Below are 20,652 nucleotides of genomic sequence, written 5' to 3'. Positions count from 1 at the left end.
GACATGACTTCTGATCACTACCCATGAACCCTCCCTCATAGCCAGTACTTGTTTTTTTCCCTGTCCCCTGAAAAGAACAGAAAGAATTTTTCTTTCATCCTTATTCATGATCAAACCATGCTGTCTTGGGCAGCAACCTTGCCATTTGAGAGTCCTACTATTCTCATTCTCAAGGGAAGATGTCATCTGACTTAAATAAGTAGCCCACGGTACTGCCTAGCCACACAGATAAACAGATGGGGAGTTCCAGTATCAATGACCACTTGGCATAAATTAGCTACAAAATGCTTCCAACCTTGGAGATCTTTCAATTTCTGAGCCAACACACATATTTTATGGTTCATTCTGGTTTGGGTAGATTTCTCATTATTTGCAAGCAAATAGCACTACATGACACACCTTCTGCTTAAATGTTTTTAATTATGTATTACATTATACTGAATTGAGGAAGCTGTCACTTGCAGGAAACATTGTTTTGTTTCTCTATGTACTACTAAGGAAAAATGCTCTGTGGGTTAAAATATAACATGTTTGCTTATCATTTTGAATTTTAATGAAATTGGTATGCTTAATTTATTTAGATAATTCTCATAAGCAGATCTCTATAGCAGGCATGGACAACGTTTTGATGCCAATGTGGTTTTGTCATTTACAAAGTTCATGTTTGAGAATTATGAAACATATGTCCTTGGAATCACAGGCTGGGCTTATCTGCTAAACATTATTAAAAAGGAGGAGAAAATGATTATTTCCTAAATTTGTTTCCTATTTAGAGAGCAATACTTCTGAGCCACTGCTTTACTCTGTGATACATAAGTTTTTCAAACTTCTACTTCTGTCTTGTCCAGAACGGTACTCATCTAACATCTAATAAACTACGTGCCATAGCTTCTCCAAGGTCTCTACTACTACTGAGATATCTGAGGTAGACTACTAGTCACTTAGTCACGTTAACTTATAAAAGCTGCTGACAGCCATTTTCTTCTAGTGCCTTCACATAGCAAAGGGCAAAACCAGCTAGATTCATATATAAGTTTGTAGCTGGTACCTTGGCTAATACAGCAGTGTCATCAAAGGTCTTCAGACAGAAGTTAAGGCATATACATCTCTTCAAATGGCCTCTCACGCATTAGTCAACCAAAAGTTAAGGGTTTACAGGTATCTAGTAAATTCACCAGGAATGACAGACAATTACTCATGTTAACCGACAGAGTGATTTTTAAAAAACTATTGTTTGTTGTAAAATATTCAAAGTACCAGAGGAAAGCTATTGAATAAATTATAATAAGAGCAACTGTATCTTAAACACAATGAAATCCAGAAGACAATTGCTTGTCTTTAATTGTGCCATGGTGTAGTTGTCTAGGAGGCAGAGTATTTTGGAATTTCTATTTGTAATAACATGAATAGTGTCAATCCAGCTTAGCATGTGATCCACTAATAGCTTCCTCCAAGCCTCTACTATACTCTGAAATTTTTGGCCAGCTCTATTATATAAGACAATTTTGAGGTGTCAAACAAAGGGAACTTGCCATTTAAAATAAATTACCTATATCTTAATAGGATCTACATCTTCATTGCTGCCCTTAAGTCTTTGTTCTTCCTTCTATCCATACTCTTTACTATATGATTTCCTCAGTTCTTCTGCAATGGTTTGCCCATCCCTCACCTCCAAATTCATGTACTCAAGTGTCTACCCTACTGTGGTGATGTTTGGGGTAGGCAAGATAATGACGTAGAGCTCTCAAGAGTGCAATAAGTACCATTGTTAGATACTATGAATCTAGCTGGTTTTGCCCTTTGATATGTGAAGACACTGGAAGAAAATGGCTGTCAGCATCTTTTATAAGTTAAAGTGACTAAGTGACTAGTAGTCTACCTCAGATATCTCAGCCCTAAATTATATAATTATTAATTATAGTATCCTCAAGTGACTAAGAAATTGTACTGGAGTTGTACACATGCCTGAATACTTGTGCTGACTCCCAATTCATTTACTGAAATCCAAGTGCACTGTGAAGGAATTTGAATTTCAAACTGGCCCCATTGAGAGGTGATTAGGTCAAGGGATAAAGCCCTCATAATTAGGATTAGTGTCCAAGAAGGAATATGGAAGAGATGATCTTTTTCTGCCCAGTGAAAAAAGTTAACAAATAAGGCTATGTACAAACAAAGAGAATTTCACCTAGACAGCAAACTATCATCACCTTAATGTTAAACTTCCTAGTTTCCAAAACTGACAACTACATGTCTAAGCCATGTAGCCTATTGTATTGCTATAGTTATATGTCTTAGCAAAGCCAGGGGCAATGGTATTTTCCTCATTCTACTAATGATAGACTCAAGTTTGTGACTTAACTTGCCATGTGCTAATAGTGGACATGATATATGGATTTAAACTTTTGTTTGCCCTTGGAAACTCTTGGAGAGTATGGTTTGTGAAATATATGCTTCCTGCTGGCCCAGGAGATCAGATAAACAAATTAAAAAGAGGAACAAAATTCAGCTTTCACTCAGCTGTGCCCCCAATTGACCTTTGGCTATGTAAGCAAGAAAGACATGCTTCCTGGTGAAAGCCATTGAGTAGAGGAGTAGATCACCACACAGAACTGCTGTAGCAATAGCAATGATACACATCTGGGCAAACTGTATGTGATTACAATGCACTGGAACAAGGAATACTAGATTCCTATATACAGTGACTATATGAATTCCCTTTGGAAAATAAAAGCACTTACTATGTTACTTATAGTACTATGTTAACCAAAATGTGGAAAGTGAGTAGTTCAGTGGGGAAACACTGGTATAGGGATGAGAGTTTTAAAGTAGGGACAAGTGACTAAGAGTCAGTGCCATGTCCACAAAATGTCTCAGTTTACCCATCTTAACAAATAGTTGAAGTAAATGTCATATCAAGCTATTCAATTATATACGCTATTTTTTAAATCAGCATAAGTGTTACAGTTTGTGCTGAGAGGCAGCAACATGGCCATAATAATGGATATCATTTCTCTAATTTGTGCAAAACACTGAGCACTGAGATCAGAGCTCTGTTCCTGTTCCCTAATTTATTTCTTGTAAAGACTGTGATAAAGCACCCATTGCTTCCATTTTATAAACACAGAATCAAGCTATAATGGACAATGGCCAGTGTTATTAAGGAAAACTAAAGAGTTTATTTTCTTGTATGAAAAATAATGATTTTTATCTTTTCTTCTACCTTGGTACCATGAATCTGCTCCAGAACATTGTTGGAAACTGACAGCCTTAGGGGTTAACCTATTACTGTTATTCTGTTAAATGGAATTATTATCAAACTGCCCTCTAAATTTACATGTTAACACCCTCAGATCAGTGGAGCTCTCAGACCTCACCAGAGAAGCTTCTCTGTGCAATGGCAATGGTTAACCCAGAAGAGGAAACTCACAACTAATTCAAGTGCAGAGACTACATGTCAGTGGACTGCTCAGTCACCAGTGAGACATCTATATCACGCCCCTCTATCCGAGGTTCAGGGACCTCCTGGAAAGAACCAATAGAAAGATCATAAGAATCAGAGATCATTGGGAGACTAGTGAGAAACAGTGTCTTCTTAACATGACAAGACCACTGTTCTCATGAACTTACAGCAGCTGTGATTGCATGAACAAGATCTGCACAATATAAAGACAGTAAACATACTGGAGGAGGGGATCATGAGCACCCACCCCTAACTGAGGAACTATTAATAATTGATAGTCTCGGTGTAAAGGAGAGTGTTTTCTTTAAGTGTGTAACCGTGAAGGTCTGTTATGCTCCAGTGGACGCTCCAAGAAAGTGCATATTCATAGTACAAATGGGACTCTATGGATTATTTAAATATATAAACATACTTGCGTGTATACATACACACACACACACTTATGAATTTGGAGGGATGGAGAGGTAGGGGATAAGTCTGAAGAGGAGCTAGGTAGGGTATCATAATATGAGACCTCAAGGAATTCACAAAAATATTATATTAAAATATTTCTTAATTACATGAATAATGCATGATATAAGGCAGACAACAACAGATACTTTGTCAGTCATACCCCTACCTTGTTGTTGACTTACTAGCAATCCTCTGAGGCATAACTACCAATAGAATGGTGGGCATCCTTCTTTGCTCATTTCATCCAATCACTTTCCACCACACCTTCACTAGATTCAAAGACTCATCATGGCACCAAGACCAACATTCTCATTCTGATCCCTCTACTGCAACTTTCCCACTGCTCATGGTATTCCGGCCCCATTCCTTTCTCTGATTTTCTCCTGGGATCATTCCTTTCTGAGATGTGTCTATGGATTTCATCCTTGTTCCTCTTAATCTCCAACAAATATCACTACCTCCACACTTCCTGCCTTGAGCTAAGTCACTGTCTTTCACATAGCCTTCTGGGTAACTCCTTAAGCTCCTGTTACCATGAACTCAATGCTTTCCATTACATTCCCAACTTCAATCCCCCATCACACCTCTGCCCCACACTCACTGTCTAGGATGTAGGATCATATAAGGACCTCTAGTTTGTTTATTGTTATATACTGATTAGAACACAAAAAATTGTTGAGTATATTAATGAATAAATGATTCTCTTGTAAGATATGAGCAAACATAGTCATGTGTATTTTCTAATGTAATTTAGAATATGCATATTGTTTTCTGTTATTGGATTACAATTTTTCTATTCTAGGCCTTGAGTATGTTTGAATGTTGGTATGTGCTGAACTAGATAAGTTTATAATGACTGCATATGAGACTGTATCATGGGATAATTTATGTTCTCTGTACTGCTGAGCATGAAGGTTGTAATTCTTTTCTATACAAAAATAAAAAATGTAGCAACAAATATCCTTAGTGCCTACTGTGCTGTGGTGGGGGTGGGGCACTCCTAAGAATAAAATTAATCAATGTAGCCACTGGGTGAAGAGAAAAAGCACATTTACAAATATGAAAGCATTACAAAAGTCTTTAAATTTGTTGCCACTATGAAATCTATTTAAAAATTGAGTCAATTCAACTTCTTCCTGCCACAGACATGACTATATCAAAAGAATGCTAGCCCTTAAACAAACAAACAAAAAACTGCTACTCTTAAAAATGTAAAAGCCGACAAAGTGCACATGGCATTCCCACAGCTGAATAATTTGAAGGCCACTCCACTGTCACTTATCAGATAGCAGGGATAAGAACACACAGAAATGGCCAGCCCGTGTTTTGAGCATACTGGAGGAGCTCATTTAGGTACCATAATTATAAGCAACAACTTGATTTCTTTTTATTTTCTTCATTATACCTTTGAAATAGCTGTCATAAGGTCATTTATTGCCAGCTGCTTTCATGTTTATAATGATGCAACTCCATGCAGTATAAAACAAACTATTATGTAGCCATGAATAGTAGCAGTCCCCTTCTAAACTTTATATTATGCTCAGAGACAGCTGCATTAGCTCCACCATGAATTTATTAGGATGCAAAATGTTGGAACCAAGGAAAGAACTTGCTTTCTGCTTGAGCTTGCTCATATGGCTGGTAGAAATGTTTTACTGAAAACTCTGCATATGTAAAAATGGGAACGGGTCTCCATAAACCTGCTGAACCGCGAAGAATGTTCATTCTTTTCCATAATGTTCACTCTGTAAACTCCGTATTACCTCAAAGGAAAGCAACAAGCCTAAACAAACCAAACACTCCAATACAGCAACTCAATTGTGCCTCGTGCTAAAACCTCCTACTAAAAGAGAATGTTCCCCAAATGGTGACTTTCAAATGACCTTGTTCAATTATGGTTCTGTCAGGATCCCCACTTTCCTCATGATTAACTACATGTATCAGGCAAATTTGATAAATCTGGCCCCCAGGGGTAAAGAGTGACTAGGGATGCCCTTTGGTAAAGCTGGTTCAGCGCCCAGGAGAAATGAAGATAAGAGTCAATCATGTCAGATCCCCTGAGAAGTAAATTAGCCACTTGAGGCTGAAAGGCCATAGCTCTCAGCCACTGCCATCCCTAACTGTGCCTTCAGAGAACAATTTCCTGATTGTACATGACCAGAAGAGCCACGTGCACACAAAAATGAGAGACATGAGTCAAGAGTGCTGCCTGCAAGAACACAAGCCATTGTGCAGGACTTCTCGTGCAAGGACCTTGGAATTATCCTTAGTATGGCCATAGGAGACACAATCAGTACTTCATTGTTCAGGTGTGGCTTAAGAACATATGTATGGGTGTGTCCACTTTCCTGTGAGGGCATTTGTGGGGGCTAGAGTTCAAGGTGGGACTGGGTTTCTCACCAAACCAACAGCTCCTGAATTTAGCTAGACTGGCTAACCCCTGACCCTCAGTTATCCACTTTTTAGATCCTCTCCATGTCTGAAAATGACATTAGAGACACAGTGACTCCACATGCGTTCTCGGATCTAACTCAAGGTCTTCATGTTTATGTATCAGACACTATACCAACTGAGCCACCTCTCCGGCTCTAAGATGCCATGCGGCCTCATGCCCAAACCCCCATGCCTGCATCGCAAGAGTTTGCAAAGGACACACCCAGCATGCTGGCATCCTTTTTCCAGTGCACACAAGGAGAAAGTAGTCTCAGAATCCAATATCCTCCCTCCATCTAGAAGTAACAAGTTAGTAATAATTGGTCACTGACTCATGGCAGGCCTTGTTTATACTCCTAGACTCATTTCTTTATGGGGAAGTATCTCCTGCATTGTCTAAAGGGTACCAGTAATGGTTGGGCAGTTGCTTGGGATTCTTTCCTGACACCTAACATCCAATTCATGCTCAATCCCCAATCAGGGAACTATTTCCTACTAAATCCCTTCAGTCTAGCATCTTTTCAGAATGGTCTGCTTCTGGGAAACTAGCCCAAGGCATTTGTTGATGTTTTTTGCCTGTGTTGCTGACACTACCATGAAATAACCTGGAGGTTATTATTGAGAGAGAATCTCTTTATTAGCAATTAATAAGTTGACTTCCAGGAAACACACAAACAAAAAAAAATCAAACAAACCACTACTGCAAACCTAATATTGTTTACATTTCTCAGAAAAGAAAAATGGCACTATTGTTTGGCTATAGTTTCAGTGTGCCTTCCAAAGTTCATGTGTTAAAAACTTGGTGATCATTGTGGCTATCATGAGAGGTCAGGGAAACTTTTAAAAAGTGAGCTCTAGTAAAAGGCTATTAGATCACTAATTAGTACAATTATTCCACAACCACATTCATTCCCACTGAAAGAACAACAAACCTGGTCCCTTCTTATCTCTGGCTTGCTCTCTTGCTGCATGATTTCAGTCTCTGATCTTTGACCCTGATGCTATGTCACCTTGTGATGGAACAAGAGGCTCCTCTGCAGTCTCCAGCAGGTGCCATCACCACATTCTCCAGCTCCCGAAAACTGTGAACTGAACAAGTTTTTGGGGGGAAGTACCAGTTTATTTCATTATAGAAAGCCTGCTTAGAATAATATAGGTGGGTTTTGGTGTTTCTCATTTTTAAAAAAAAAGCCAAGCAAAAAGTGAGACGTATGGGCATTACTAATATCATTACTCCCAGATGAGGTGAGTATTGTCCTCAGAATCACACAGCAGCTAAGGAGAAAATCACTGACACAAGCTCTGATCTCAGTAAGCCTTGGGTGTTATGGAGTAGAAACACTGAAATCAAAGGAAGAAAGGGGTAGGAGGCCATGCTGAGCATCCTGGGGCCCAGAGAAAGGGTTGCTTAGATACAATTCTTTGATAGTGTCACTGATATGTGGGTAGTGTTTACCAGGATATTTTGCTATTTTTGATTGTCGCTGTTGATGTGGTTTAGAGGCAGAGTCACAGTATGCAGTCCAGGCTGGCCTCAAATTTGTAATCCTCCTGCTTCTGCATTAATGAGTGACACAATTCAGTCATGCATTGCCAGAGCACTTCTACTAGATTTTTAACTGCACACAAATCATCAAGGACCTAAACCTGAGACTACAAGCCAGAGGGTCTAGAGTGAGAATTTGCATTTCTATCCAGTTCCCACGACTTCTGCTAGCTCCCAGGGCCCCACTTTGGGAGCCATGCTCTAATCTAATTGGTCCTTCTCCCTCTCACTGCTGCATCATATAATTGCATCTTATGCTCTGTCCCTTTGGAGCCCAACACTCTCCCCTGGGAGGAGCTGAAATCCGTTTCTGTGTTACTAATTCCTCACCACGGGAACCGCATAATTGGAGAGGAGCAGATTGCCAGTTTGCCAACACATATGTAGATTTCGGGCCTGCAGATTTTTGACACCACTCTTCTGTCCCTTAAAATGTCAGCATGTTCCCTCCACAAATTGGGCAATTGTATTTCAGCCCCTCTACAGTTCCGCGGTGTGAACGGGAAAACATTACATAAAGGAAGAGACAGGTTTCCTTGTGAATGCAGCCCGTTCTCCAGCCAATTATATGTGCAAACACCTGACTCCACATCACACTGATGAGGGGCAGGTGAGACTTGTGACAGTTGCTTCAGGCCTAAACTCTAGCATGGTTTGTGAAGAAAGAGGGCTTTAAACAAACGAGTTGTGATTATGCAGCTTGAGTCAATATGTAAAGGTAATAAATTCCTCTTTCCTTAGACACAAAGGAAGACATTAGTCAAGCCTAATGCACACTTTATATTTAACAAGGGGATTAATTAGGGGATAACGACTAAGAAAGAGACATCTAAAAGACACACTCTGTAGGAACGCTCATATAAAGGAAAGCAAGAAAGGAAGAGAAAATTGATCATCATCGTCATGTTTTCCAAGATCAAGAACTGCTACTCGGATCCCTAAACATGGCTGTGCTTTGTTGGGCATCAGGCATCAGTTACTGTAAGAGCTTTATCAACTAAAGTCTACCATGAAAATGAGTGAAAAGAATACTCATGAGGAACAGCCAGTCTGTAAGGTGGATCTGCCAGTTCATGATGAAAGACGTGAGTTATTCCTGCATGTTTCCTAGTGATCACTGTATAAACACATGCAGCATCATCCTGGAACACATGAAAGGAAGCTTGCAGCTTCACTATGTCTAGAGGGTACATGAGGGCTCTTACATAGGGAAATAAGCAGTCCCAGTATTGAAGAAGGTAGCATGCCAGTAAGTCACTAATAAAGAGGTAAGGATAAATTATTTCCCACTACTCGGGAACAAACTGAACTGTGTGTCAGAATGATTCTGATTATAAATGTGATGCAGTTATGTATGATCTTTATAGGTAGCTGAAAGCGAAGGCTGGAAGGATGAAGAAATTCCTGACTGACAGGTAAACACTAGTTTCATGCTAGACGTTTATTCCTCTGGAAGTGTAATTTAACAAAGAGTAGAATTTTATTTTTAATAGAAATATCATATTTGCATATTAATTAAGGACAAGAAACTTAAACCATGTCCATAGCAAGTTGGAATTTTAGCTCAGAAAAAAATAGCTTGTTATAGTGGGCCTCCTCCTTTTTCTTCATGTTTCAGTTTCCTCTTTTTATCTGAAATTTGATACAACCTTCAACAAGAAAAATGATGATTTAGTTAGCAAAGGCTATTGTTCACTGAGATTGAGGTCATACCATGTGGAAGGCTTTTGGTGTCAAGTTAGTGGCCAAGTATTAAACACATTTACACAGGTAATGTTTCTACAAAATCCTAAAACCTAAGAGCTGCATCCTATCAAATGTGCTTTTTATGAGCCAACATAACATCGTTGGGTATTTAGCTCACAACCAGCTGCAAAAGCAATAGGTGACTTCCTTGGCCACACTTCATATCACCTTAAATTTAGTTTCAGTGTTCTGTTAGAAGTACAGATACCAAACGCTTGCAACTACCTCCAACAGTTATTTGTTCTAATTATCCCAGGCACCATAAGGCTCACCATAGATTTATTTATCTTCTCTAGGGATATAGATTTAAAGATAAAGAGTGTGGTCCAGTGCTCCTCAAACTGCAGTGCCTATCTAGACCTGGGCCGTTTGCTAAAGCACAAACTGATTTGGTGAATTTGGGGTGGTGAAGCTTTCATATTTTCTGTGAGAAGCTAAATGATGCTAATGTTATCAACTGTGAATGCTTACTGTAGCAAGTGACCAGAAAGCAGGGAAGGGACTATAGTCCCATTAGAACATTGATAACTGGAATAGCATATCCTTGAAAGCCTTCCAGACATTAGTGATGGACTAGAAAGAAATTAGGCACTGAAGTCGGTGGTTTTCTCCTACACTGAGGCTTTGTCATGGCAAGGGTATATTTAAACACACTCCTCTCATCCAATGTCCTTCCACTCGTACGAGATGGTAACACTATTGGTATTGTTGCCACACAGAGGTTGCCAGTGAGACATCCTTGACTGTTGTTCATCTTTCCATGCCACACCTACATTTTAGACATATAATCAATGTGTTTCTGCAACTTGCACTGAGATCTTCCCTAGGTGACACCAATGATGTTGTTCTTGGACTTAAAATATGAGTGAAAGTACAGTATTCAGCATAGCAAACGCCTATGCAATGTTGGTCCTTCAACTCCATGAATCCTCATGTCAGTAAAATTCTTATATTGAAAATGACTAAGGTTATCCAAAAGGAAGGATGCCTGCCTCAAAAATCCAATGATACATGCAACTTCAAGTAAGGCTTGATCAAGCTGTTCAACAGTACGTTTAGTTACTACCTTAGGGAGACTCTAGCATTGACTAGTTTTCTTGGAGGAAGCACATGTGTGCACACATGTAGACTTGTAAACATGCCATGTCTGTTGCTACTTTTATTTGTTAGTGAATACAGAAGCTGAGAAGGCCCTTCTTGCCAGAATTGCAAGTGAATTTTCTTGGTCTTAGAGAAAGGCTCTCTAAATGCTTTCCCGAGAGCCATTTGAACGGAAAGACTATGATTCAGTGGTCTGACAGGCTTCCAAGAATATGTTCATTATTATAATCACTAGTTGATTTACACTTTTAAATGAAACTGATTAGAGCTTCTTGGAAGTCACAGGCTCTTTTTAATCCTTCCCAGTCGCAGGCCACTTTCTCTTTGGTGCTGTGTTTAACTTGGTGGAATCCCCAGTGCCCCTTCTTTCTGTAGTTCCTTCCAGTCTTCCTTGTTTTGATTTGCTAAGACAAGGTCAACCCTAATGAGGCACTCTAGACTGTCCTTATAAGTTCACCAGTTGCAAGCCAGAGCTTAAACAGTCAGATGGGGGAAAGAGGAGTCTCTGGTGCCTTCAGATATGGTCGGTCCATGTGTTAGTCAGGCGACTCCAGGGTTCCTAAACGTGCAGTCTCAGACATGGTTCTCATTCACCTTGGATGGATATCCATCACATTTGCCAAAAAAACAACAAAACACAACTTCATGTGTTTGCTTTTAGCTTACATTCTTTGTACAAAATAGTGGCCTTTACAATGGCATTTATATATATAATGTTTTGAATGTATAATTATAGATATGTAAAATTCTCAATTATATACCTGTACATACATAATATATTTTTATATCAGCTGCTCTTGTTCCCCATCTCTTCTTGCTGCTTCTCTTCCTATTCCCAAATAACCCCCTTTCATGTCACATGTACATATATATGCATATGCATATATACAAATATTTCATGTCACATATACATGTATATGTGCACACTAAAGTTTTGTATTTAAAGAAATGCCATGACAGTTTGCAGTATGCAGTGACTGCAGAAGCTTGAAAGAATGAATGATGAGACAGTGACTCTGCCATTCTCATCTTGAAATAGAAGTGGCAGGAGAAAAATGCAGATATGTTCATAAATTGGAAATAAGAAAGTGTATTTATTTATAGTTATAGGGTTCTATTTTATTTCTCTTCCCCTTAATGGTAATATACTCTATTTTCTGTTATTTATGTTAAGCAATATTCTTGGAAAATTATTAGCAGTGCAGATGTGATAGCCATCTTTGGGTACATTTTATTAGAGAGATTTTTAAGTATGTAATGACTCGTCTATGGTATTTTATGAGCTATCATAAATGGGTCATTTGTCCAGATAAGAAATTTAGTTGCAGAAAGAACATGGGGCTATATTTAGATCTTAATTACATAGGCCAGACCCACCAGCAAAGTCATTAGATATAATAATTCCTAAGCTTCCTAGAAGAAGGAACTAAACATAGGAGCTCCCACTGGGGACATTTTCTGGTTTTCAGAGGTCAAGAATTTTCCTTGAGAGTCTCAAAGGTTTTAAAAAATGTATTTGACTGATTACTTTATTTAATTTATTGGTGCAAGTCAGACCCACTATTGTGTGTGGAGGCCAGAGAACAAGTTATAGGAGTCAGTTCTCATTGTCTGTCATGTGGGTCTCAGGGATCAAACTCAATTCTTTGGGTTTCTCAGCAACTGTCTCTACCTGCAGCACCATCTCACCAGTTCTGAACAATCTTAAAATTTAAATGGTGCCATGTTCTGTGATAAAATACCAGAAAATATTAACTTTCTAAATAAAAAAACAGAATCTATCTTAAATTAAGAAACCACCAGGATAAAATATTCAAGATGGAAATAGTGTTAGATAAAGGTTTTCTTCATCCTATAATATGATACCACATTCCTTAGTCTCTGTCTTTTACTTCTTAGTTATACTTGACTAGTAAGAAATGGTATAATCAAGAAACAACATTCTTTTTCTTTCTGCCCATATTTCAAAGGTTTGCTGACATGCAGAAATTGTGCAGCCAGATATCATGATTGTGCTTGAAAATTTACCATGTGTATAAATACAAACACACACACACACACACACAGACACACAGAGACACACACACCCAGAGAGACAGAGATAGAGACAGAGGGAGAGGGAGAGGGAGAGGGGGATGGAGGGAGGGAGGGAGAGAGAGAGAGAGAGCGATCTTACCTTTGAGAAGCATATAGTTCAATAGTGGAAAGTACCTAAGAGCCAGAGGGGATGGAGGACAGCAAGAACACAAGACTATCTATAGTGTCAAAACATGGAGAATGAAGCAGCATACCAGCATACACTTATAACTCTCATAACATTCCTGGATGCTGTTTTATCAGAATGAGTAGCACATTTGTATACACCAAACTTGTTAACAAACATCAGCACCTAATGGCTAACAAGTGAGTGATTTATGGAATGTTAAGCCACAAAAAAATTCTTAGAAGGGAGTCTTTAATTTGTCATTTTCCTATGGTAGTTCTCACTCCTGCCATGACTGTCATAAAGATAATTTTTCCGTAGTTGGTGTCCACTCTGCACATGGAATGTTCTGTGCTTTTGATTATCTAGGAATGGAGGGGTACAGTTCTCCATCTGTAGGGTGCTTTCCAATTCCCTTGCTATGGTGTTGACTTTGTTTGCTTTTGAATGACAGTCTTTGCTCAGGAGACTCTGGTGGAACACACATTTTCCAGTGTGAGGGAAGGCTGTAGCATTATGATAGCCTTTTAAAAAAGTGAACAATAACATAGAAGAAAAATTAAATCCCTTGGAGCTTGCTTATCCTCTGCTCTCCAGGTTCTTAAGTGTCTCATTAGCACAAATCGAATTATGGGCTGTTTGAAGGTTCCAACTGGTAGTAACAACTAATATTATTTACAGTTATTTTTATAAAAGTACTCACACCTTTTGGAAAAATAATGAGAAACTAATTACCATTGATTTAGCATCTGAACTTTTTGACCTTTTGTCATCATTCACTAGGGAGCAAGGATTAAATGCAAAGCAAAGGTAGAGAGGAAAAAATGGGAGATGCTGAGAATGTCTATGTAACCATAGGCTGCAAACTCTTGAGGCCTTAGTTTACACTCAGCAACAGCTGAGAAACAGCTATACCCAGTAGCCACTCCCATGATGCCTTGTAGCACTCAAGATCCAGCTTTCTATGCCTGCTTTGTAGGGCAGGATATAGTTTCTCCACATGGCAAAGGATATGTATGGATTTGAAAATTAAAGAGCAACCTTGTGAAAAGAGAAGGGTGTTTCCCTTTAGGTAAATATTTCTTCATACTTCATAAAGGAACATAAATCTAAATTCTATGCAAAGCATGAATTTTTCACAATTTTTAGTTGTGCTATGGCATACTACCTAAGAAATACAGGGATAATTTTGCCACCATCTTACTATGTCGAATGTCTTATATACAGATTTTTTATTCGTTTTTGTTTTCAATTACAATCAGTTATTTTATCTACATGATGAAGTATGGATTTGAAGGATGCTGAAGAAAACTTAATTACTCATCTGTAGAGGGATACAGACATTCAGAATTTACCTGAGGAGGGGATACGGAACAATATTTTCAAAATCTGATTTCTTTTTTTCAAATAGGAAAAGTCAGTTCTTCAACAAAGCAAAAGTCCGGTGCTTGATTCATTTTCTTGCTGTTGTTGTTATTTGTTTTTTGTTTGTTTAGGCTTTTTTTGAAACAGGGTCTCTCTGTAGTCTATTGTTCTAGAGCTTACTGTATAGACCAAGCTGACCTTGAACTCATGGAAATCTGCCTGTCTCCCTCTCCATAGTTCTGGTATTAAAATTGTGTGATACCATGACAAGCAAAAGCACCATATGAGAACAATATTCAAATATTATTTATCAAAACTTCAAACTAATAATAATAATAAAATTCTAATTATTGTCATATTTGGCAGTGAAAGAAGCTCATGCCCTCCAAAAAATGTATGTCTCAGAGCATTGTCCGGCTTGTGATTTAGTTTTTAAAACATCTCTGTGTATGTTTGTTAAGTATATATTGTAGAAGCAATTAATTAATCAAAACCCACCTTCAAAGATGTCTCTGTCAACTGTTAGTAGACAATAGCAGGGGGTTTGCTAATAAGCAAATGTGTTAAAAATAAATCTTTAATGCTGAAATCAGCAACATGTGGCTGCCTGACATGATGGTAGGGTGTACTGTCATGCCTTGTAAGGCTGATGCCTAAGAAGCTAGGACTTTGTCCAGCTTGGTCCTAGGACCATGGGAGCCAAGCCAGATTCAGAGCAACCACAGTCTCAGGTAGAATGGATTGCTTACTGGGTTGATTTGCACAGAGATTGGACTGCTCTAAATGAACCTATTCTGTTAAGTGTTTTCTGTAAAGTTCCCACAGATGGGGAAGTATCAAGACATGTACCAGATAAGCCTGGATAAACATTTTGCTAATGGATGTTTGCATGTGTGGCAGGATTCAGTCTGTGAGTTACTTACACCGTAAAAGAGTTTGGCAAGACTGTGAGGCAAATTAGATTATGTTTTTTAAAAATTTCTATTTTTAACTCTACTATGCACTAGTATTTCCTAAACCTGGATTGTTGAGGGAGCTAAAAATTGTTGGGGAGAAACATATTGACAATGAAGATATAGGTTGTTGGAGAAAGTGACTCAGGAGCAGTCCAAATGTGACCACCAGTGTTCGCAACATCCCAGGGATAACTCCCTAAGAAGAGACATGATTGCTTTTATTTTCGGTCTAATTAACAAACACAGTGACTTCATAAATCAATGCTGTCATGCAATCTATTCTTTGTGAAGATCCATCGCAGCCCCAGGTGCTAGAGCTAGTGATAAACTGCTCTGGGTGGAGAGAAACATGGATGAGACACGGTTCAGTTGTGTTGGGCCTAAGAAAGGCTCGTATGTGAGGCCCAGCATAACCTCCTGAGCCTGGCTAGAGTTTGGCGACCTGTCTCTGACCTGTAACCTCCACGTGGGGGTGACTCAGCCAGACCTGATGCAATATTGCCCCCTGCTTAGCTACCTGCCTGCTTGGTGGAATACTATTGGCCCTTAACTCCTTATATCACCTTACCCTATCCTATGTTTCCCATCCCCTACCTCAGTCTTATGTAAGTTCCTGCCTGTTGGAACATTTTTTATAGTGCATTCATTCACATCAACAGTCTCACGTGGTTACAAACACCATATTATATCCCGATCATTTTTACCTATTTAGTTCCCAAAGTACTACAGAAGATCTTAAAGAGAAAGATGTTTTGTGTGAATACATATTCAAGTGTCCATGTACATGTATGTGTGCTGATACATGTACATATGAATATGTGTGTGAGGTACAGAGGCCAAAACTGGTTGTATTTCTCAGCATCTAACTTTTTGGGACAGAGTCTCTCACTGAACTTGGAGCTCAGAAACTGCTGAGACTATCTGGCCAGTAGACTCCTGGTATCCTCTTGTCTCTGTTTTGCCCAATGCCAGGACTATAGATCTGAAATAGCCATGTCCAGCTTTATTTTATTGATGCTGGTGATTGGAACTTATATCTTCATGTTTACCAAGCAATCATTTGATAGATTTAACCATCTCTCTAATTCTGAAAAAGAATGTTTAAAATGAAAAAGGATGCCTAGAAAGATGTCTCAGTGGGTAAACATTTGTTATGAAACAATCGGGATCTAGTTTGTATCCCCAGAAACACATAAAAGTAGATGTTTGGGCACACGTCTATAATCTCAGCATGTCTGTGTGAGATGGGAGGCTAGGACAGGAGGATCATTGAAAGCTCAAAGGTTACCTGGTCATTGCAACATCCAAACCCACAAGAGACCCATCTTAAACAAAGTGGAAGGTGCGGGCCAACACCCAAATTTGTCTTTTGACCTCCACATCTGTACTGTTGCATGTGTGCATTCATACACACCATCACATATAGTAACATGAACACCTATACAAATGAAAAAAATTAAACAAAAGGAGAGTAGAAGAAAACAAAACAGAAAAAAAAGAGAAACTAACCCAGAGCTAGGTAGGTAGGCTATTTTTTGACAGCTAATTTTATAACAGGATTCTGAGGCTACACCTGGGGTTTCTTCCTCAGCTCAACCAGTTATATTTATCATTCCAGTTTGGCATATAACAGATGGTATTCACGACTAAATCATAGTCTCTTGAACTCACTGTCTTAACAAGCCAGTGGCTACTCAGGGAAAGTCCATGTGACTCTAGCAGTAATAAGTCAGCAAGGGAAACTGGCAGTTGTGTCCTGTCAAACAATAACAACGTCACAATGGAATACAGTTCCCTCTCCCTCCCCTCCTCCCGCACCCCCCAACACCCCCCCCCCAGCCTCCCACCCTATCGCCATTTCCTTCCACATAGGGGATATCTAGAGTCTGTCATTTCACTCAGGGCAAGATCCAGGCACTCCCCTAAGAGTCCAGGCTGAGAGAGCATCCCTCTTTGTGTTATGGACACACAATATCTGTTTGTATGCCAGGGATAAACACTGATTCACTGCCCAGGGCCCCATAGGTTGCCCAGGCCTCCTCACTGACTCTCACATTCAGGGGGTCTGGATCAGTCCCATACTGGCCTCCCAGCTGTCGGTCTGGGGTCCAAGAGCTCTCCCCTGTTCAGATCACCTGTCTCTGCTGGTTTTGCCAGCCCATTCTTTGTCAATTTGCTCATCACTCCTCTCTCTCTGTCACTGGGTTCCATGGGTTCAGTTCAGTGTTTAACTGTGGGTGTTCACCTCTGCTTCCATCAGTCACTGGATGAAGGCTCCAGAATGGTTATGAACATCAAGTTCATTATCAGGAATGGGCATTTGTGGTGGTCTCTCCACTATTGCTGAGCTTGCCAATTGGTGTCATCCCTTTAGATCACTAGAGGTCACACTGGTGCCTGATCTGTCTTCTATCCTATGATTCCTTCTTCCCCCTATTCTACCCCACACTCAACCTTCCTGTTCCCCCATGACCTACTCTCTCTTCTTCTTCTCCCCCTCTCTTTTTCCCAGCTCCCACTCCCCCCACCCCTTGCTGTGTTCCCCATCTGTTCAGAAGATCTTGCCTCATTCCTCTTCTCTGGGGTACCATGCATATAGCCAAAAGAGGCAAATTCATACAACAAGGGCATCTGCTCCACTATGTTCATAGCAGCATTATTTGTAATAGCCAGAACCTGGAAGCAACCTAGATGCCCCTCAACTGAAGAGTGGATAGAGAAAATGTGGTACATTTACACAATGGAGTATTACTCAGGAGAAAAAAACAATGGAATCTTGAAATTTGCAGGTAAATGGATGGCACTAGAAGAAACCATCCTGAGTGAGGTAACCCAGTCACAAAAAGACAAACATGGTATGTACTCTCTCATATATGGATTTAGGACATGGATCAGGAGAGTGCCAGTCTGCACTTCCACTCACAGAGAGTCTGGGAAACATGAACCTAAGAGCATGAGTTATTAAAAGACATAAAGATATTTCTATTCTAAGTCTGGATTTTTTCCTTTGATTTTTGGTGGCACAAAAGTATATAAAATATGTTCATCATTGAAAGTGTAAACTTATTTTATGAGAGAAAGAGTTTATTTTAGCACACAATTCCAGATTATAGTCCATCCCAGCAGGATAGTAATGGCAAAAACTTAAAATACTATTATGTCTCAGTAAAAATTAGACAAATGATAGAATAAATGTTTACTACTTAGACAAATTTACCTACTCCCACAGAGTCCAAGACTTACCTCATGAGACAGTGCAACAATGAAATGAGTCTTCCCACATTGATTAACATATTTTATTTTTTATGTAAAGTTTTTTCATCAAATATATTTTGATAACATTTCCCCTCCCCAACACTTCCCAGATCCTTCTCATGTTTTCTCTCTGTCTCTCAAAAGAAAAAAAGCAAGATAAATAACAGTAAAACAACAAAAAGACAAAAGGAGAAAACAGAAAATCAAACAGACAAAAAAATAAGATCAATGAGACAAATAATACCAAAACAAAACAAAGAGCATACAAAAACAAAAAAGGAAGTGTAAAATTTAATATAAATCTCCACAGCTTCCTCTCTGAATGCCTATCTAACTGTATAAAAGTTCATTAAGTTCTATAGACTCTGGGTCTGGTCAATTTGAGTATGTGGTATTTTTAGTTCTTTGTAAGTATTTTGTTTTAATAACGCTTATAAAATTAAAAAGTAAACATTGATTTTTGTCACACTTTTATGTAGTTAAAGAAGGCAAAGAAGAAAGGAGGCTCCATGCCTCAGTACTCATCTTCCTGTCCTTGAAGACAAAAGCCCCCTCAAAACCCAATTTGATGATCTGATGGCAAACAGACCCTGTAAACCCAAAGGGCTTCCTGAGCAGAGCCGATAAAAGGATCCCACTTGGACAAACTAACCTGTTTTCACCTTTTATGAGAACCTCCCCAGATTTCCTCTGCCACACATACTCAAAGATAAATAGAAACACGACGACAAGACAAATATTTATGAGTCTGGGCAGAGCAGGCTCTCTGCTCTCAGTGATGTTCTGTGTGTTTATACAACAGCGCATCTTTGCCTCCGAAAGCAGCCATCTCTGGAGGGTGCAGGCTAGAGGGTCATCTTTAATGTGGTGTACTCCACTGATCTCAGTGGCTTAGTGGCAGGAAGAGTTTTCATTCTGAGCAGGGCTCCCTCTGATTCACTTCTGGCATTTTCATGTGCTTGGCCCCTTCTTTGTTTAAGGTCAAAGTAAGAAGAGAGCATGTGGCTTGCAAGGAAGAGTGGCTTTAAAAAGAGGAAGGTTTTAAAACGCAAAGGGATGTCACAGAAAGATACTGTATTTTCTCATGTCTACTACAAACCTCCAAAAGTAAGAGAATATTAAGGGTATGAGCTGCAATCAGATAAACACTTGTCAAATGCTCTCACAACTTCCACTCTGAGGAGCCAGATCCTGTCATCTGCTGATGCCAGGACTTATGCCAAGGTTTAGAAAGGACTCAGTAAAGGAGGTGAATGGAGTTGACATCATACATTCTCCATAAGGTGTTATCTTTTCTTTTAATTAAAAAAAATCTGTTTTCAAATCCATGACATGTCTGAGATGTTACATAAGCCCTGCATATTGCCTACTTGTCATGGCTTAGAATATTTTTTTCAATCAGAAAAAAGAAATAATCCTGTGTCTTAATGGCATATTTGTTACAGGGCTATCTTGGAGTTGGATCATCCAGTATGCAGAGTACTAGGATGAAAGAACTTTGGGTTTTGCTATTACTGATTAGCAAGGTAAGAAAATTATTTCACATAGAAAATGAAGGTGTCTTACCACCTAATCTGTAAACTTCTCCCAGGGTCTGATATCCCATGATGCTAATTACCATAGGGGTTTTTGCCAAGTTGTTGGCATGTATGAGACAAAGCTCAGGGGGTATTATTTGTGCAGTTGCCCCTTAATATTTGTAAAGGGTTGGTTCCAGAACCTCTCTAGGCTACTAACCATTAAACAATTTTAATTCCCTTATATAAAATGTCACATTCTTTACATATAACCTGCACAGCATCCTTCTATCAGCTTTCAACCTTCAGCAATTACATCTAATTCTTAATATAATATGCATGCTATATACTAGTTATCTTAATCTGTTGCATAGAGAATAACAATGAAGAAATCCAGGCTGTATTTGTTCAGTACAGATGCACTTCCTCTCCTAGAGTACATATAATAAAAATCCAGACACAGATATTGGGGTTCAAATGGAAAGCAGAAAAGCAAAGCAGCCATCTACTACTTCTTACCTCTACTTCAGACCAAAATGGCTGATCCTGTCTCCACAAATCCTCAATGCTCTCCACCAAGCCTCAGACTGTAATCTCTGAGCTCCTGTCTCTTCCTA

General features: G+C 39.1%; 1 protein-coding gene across 2 annotated transcripts in view; it reads right to left on the bottom strand.

The window, feature by feature from the left end:
* Macrod2 (mono-ADP ribosylhydrolase 2) overlaps positions 1-20,652 on the bottom strand; it is a 1,968,454-nt gene that overhangs the window by 631,241 nt on the left and 1,316,561 nt on the right. The gene's annotated exons all lie outside the window — the stretch shown is intronic.

The sequence above is a fragment of the Mesocricetus auratus genome, unplaced genomic scaffold (assembly GCF_017639785.1).
Source record: "Mesocricetus auratus isolate SY011 unplaced genomic scaffold, BCM_Maur_2.0 Super-Scaffold_100004, whole genome shotgun sequence".
NCBI classification, from domain to species: Eukaryota; Metazoa; Chordata; class Mammalia; order Rodentia; family Cricetidae; genus Mesocricetus; species Mesocricetus auratus.
This window is presented reverse-complemented; position numbering and strand designations above follow the sequence as displayed.